Raw genomic sequence first — 3,972 nt, 5'->3', positions numbered from 1 at the left:
AGAATGCTTTTTGACTCTCCTCTTTTACTTTCATCAAGAGGCTCTTTAGTTCCTCTTCACTTTCTGCCATAAGGGTGGTGTCATCTGCATATCTGAGGTTATTGCTATTTCTCCTGGAAATCTTGATTCCAGCTTGTGCTTCATCCAATTCAGCATTTCTCTGCATGTAAGTTAAATAAGAAGAGTGACAATATACAGCCTTGACATACTCCTTTCCCAGTTTGGAACTGGGAACCAATTACCAACCTGAAATTTAACAGTTTCAAATTACATCATCATGTCATTAAGAAAGGTGTCACAATTGACTATTTGGACCTCTTATTTGCTTTTACAGGAAAAGTACAGAATTCCAAGAAGGTACAGAAGGAAAGTTGCAGCACTGTTAATATTTGTAACAAAGAATGTAGGGCATTCATGTACCAAACACCAGAACCAGCAATCCACAAGTGTGTGTGTAGGGAGGGGTGCAGGGGCTGGTGGTGTTCATGGTGACAGGGTGGTGAAGAGTTTGAAAGATGGCCATGAAGTGGTCATAGGTCTTTGTGGTCAGTACAATGCTGCCCAAATCGACAAAGAGTAGGTAAAAGTATATTCATAGGTTATGGCTTTGCCTTCTTTGGGATGGTGATGAATGTGAAACGTATCTTAAAGGAACAGATTGGAAAAGAAGAATTACATGGGTGTGTGAAGTCAGAGATGGTGGCTAGGATAATAAGCAGGTTTCTAAGCACAGTGATCTGGTACATGGGGAGAAAATGTGCAAATATAAAGTGCTGCAGTTCTGGTTTCCCTATTAATTTCAGAAGAAGAAATTTTGAAATTCGTGTATCATTTCCTGGTCTCATGTGGCCCTCATCAACTTGTTGCTTTTTGTTTCTTTGATAATAGCCATTCTCACTGTGTGAAGGTGTACCTCATTGCAATTTTGGTCTCTGTTTCTTTGAAGATTAATGATGTTAAGCCTCTTTTCATGTGTCTGTTGGCCATTTGTATATCTTCCTTGGGGGAAAATGTCTATTGAGGGTCCTCTACCTATTTTTAATACGGTTGTTTATTTATTTATTTAAATTGAGTTGACTTAGTCTGATATATAGTTTAAGTTTTCTGTTTTTGCTTATCAACTTGATTTTTTTTGGTACTTCTGCCCTCTCATTTGAAGTAGAAGAGAACACTTCAACTTTGCTTATGATGGTTCTGGGTGCTGAACTCCCCCAGCTTTTCTTTATTTGGGAGAGCCTTTATTTCTTCTTCATATCTGAAGGACACCTTTGCTGGATGGAGGATTCTTGGCTAGCAGTTTTTATATCACAATAATTTGAGAATGATATTCCATTCTCTCTTGGTCTATGGATTCTGCTCTAAGAAATTTCTTGATAACCCAATGCAGGTATCTTTGCAGGGTGCTCACTTTTTTTCTGGACACCTTTAATATTCTTTCCTTTTAATAACTTTTATTGAAATGTAATTGATTTACAATGTCATATTAGTTCCAGGTATAGAGAAAATTATATATATCAGAGGAGGCAATGGCACCCCACTCCAGTACTATTGCCTGGGAAATCCCATGGACAGAGGAGCGTGGTAGGCTACAGTCCATGGAGTTGCAAAGAGTTGGATGCGGCTAAGCGACTTCACTTTCACTTTTCACTTTCATGTATTGGGGAAGGAAATGGCAACCCACTCCAGTGTTCTTGCCTAGAGAACCCCATGGACAGAGTTGCCTAGAGGGCTACAGTCCGTGAGGTCTCAAAGAGTTGGACAGGACTGAAGGGACTTAGCAAGCATGCACACATGGCAGCTAATTGGGTATATTTTCCTTTTGTTACTGCAGCCTCCAAGTACATGATTCCCCTTGGGGACACTGGGCTGGACATAATGCAATTATTTTTCTCTTGATTCTCTGTTGCTAGGTGATTGCATTATAGGTTGGGTGATTCAGTTTTTATCATTCCTTCCCCCTTAATTCTCCAGATTTCAAAGCACTAAGGCTCCCAGAACCTCATCACATCCCTGAGATCTAATTCTTTTTAAACTATAACACTGAGGATTTGTCTTGACGAGGTCCCTATGGTCTTCAAAGCTTTGATCTGTGGTAGAGATAGAGAAAAAAAAAAAAAAAACTACTGAAATCTTTAAAACTACTATTTCCCTCTTCAGAACTGGGGATAACTTTGCTCCTTCAATATAAAAATGTGGGTATTATACTCCCTGGATTCATACTAGTTTTTGCAAGCCAATTACAAGTTTCTCAGTTATATCAGAAGTCAACAGCTGCCCTTTAGTTTCTCATTATAAAATGTTTATAACTATAAGAAAAATATTTATATGTTGATATGATAAGTGAAAATCACTCAGTCGTGTCTGACCCTTAGCCCCACATGGACTATACAGTCCATGAAATTCTCCAGGCAAGAATCCTGGAGTGGGTAGCCATTCCCTTCTCCAGGGTATCTTCCCAACCCAGGGATCAAACACAGGTCTCCCACATTGCAGGCAGATTATTTACCGGCTGAGCCAGAAGGGAAGCCCAGGAATACTGGAGTGCGTAGCCTACCCCTTATCCAACGGATCTTCCTGACACAGGAATTGAACCAGGGTCTCCTGTGTTGCAGGCAGATTCTTTACTGAGTTATCAGAGAAGCCTGGTATGATATTAATATGACCATAAACCAGGCTTCCCAGGTAGCTCAGTGGTAAAGAATATGCCTGCCAATGCAGGAGATGTGAGAGATGCAGGTTTGATCCCTGGGTCGGGAAGATTCCCTGGAGGAGGAAATAGCAACCCACTCCAGTATTCTTCCCTTGAGTATCCCATGGACGGAAGAGCCTGGCAGGCTACAGTTCATGGGGTCACAAGCAGTTGGACACAACTGAGTGACTAACGCATGACTATTAAACTATCTTAGCATGTTATAGTGATTACCAAATTTAATTTTTTAAATAGTGCGTTTTTTGAGGTAGCACTTTTTTGAATTCCATTCTCTGTTGTCAGATTGGAACACAGAAGGATTTAATGTTCTTCTTAAAAGTACAAACCAAGTAAGGGCAGGAGTCTGGATTGAGGTCTCTTAGTTCTGGAACTCTGTCCCAGTGATTCTCAACCAGACGTGATTTTGACACTGGAGATACTTGGAAATATCTGAAGGGATGCTACTAATCTTCTATAAACCACAGAACAGCACCCAATACAAATAATTCTCCTGTCCAAGGCAGCATAAGAATGAGAGAAATCCTATTCCAGACAAGAATATCTATAAATTCACTGTTCATACAATTTGTTCATACAAATCACCAAGGTCTGCGGTTCAAATGTTTATTCGGATTCCTCAGGTCTCTAGTGGCCCAGGGACTGTGTTTCTGATCATTTGAGCTGCAATATCAGATTCCAGTTCAAATTCTTTACACCCTGAAAGAAGGGAACTTCTTTAACACTACCACTGGTGGTACTTTGATACTTGCCACTCCTAATAATCTTTTCAGAGCCCTGTGTATGTCTTCGTACCTTAGACTATAGATAAAGGAGCTCAGGATAGGTGTGATCACAGTGTACATCACTGAGGTGATTGCACTTGACTCTAAGCAGAAGGGCACGAGTAGCCACAGGGCTGAGGTACACTCAAAGCCCATGCAATGAAACAAGGATACAAGTGAGAAGTGAGATGCACAGGTGGAAAGCACTTTGCACTTCCCCCAAGCTGATGGTATTCCAGATAGAGAGGAAACTATCTTAGAGTAAAGAATCCCAGGTAAGAAATTTGTTGTTCAGTCACTCAGTTGTATCTGACTCTTTGTGACAGCATGGATTGCAGCATGCCAGGCTTCCCTGTCCCTCACCATATCCTGGAGCTTGCTCAAACTCATGTCCATTGAGTCGGTTATGCCATCCAGCTGTCTCATCCTCTGTTGTCCCCTTCTCCTCCTGCCTTCAATCTTTCCCAACATCAGGGTCTTTTTTTTTTTTTTTTAAAAAAA

This window comes from Bison bison, unplaced genomic scaffold, assembly GCF_000754665.1.
Source record: "Bison bison bison isolate TAMUID 2011002044 unplaced genomic scaffold, Bison_UMD1.0 scf7180017845854, whole genome shotgun sequence".
NCBI lineage: Eukaryota > Metazoa > Chordata > Mammalia > Artiodactyla > Bovidae > Bison > Bison bison.
The sequence above is the reverse complement of the archived record's forward strand: the minus strand, read 5'-3'. Positions refer to the sequence as shown.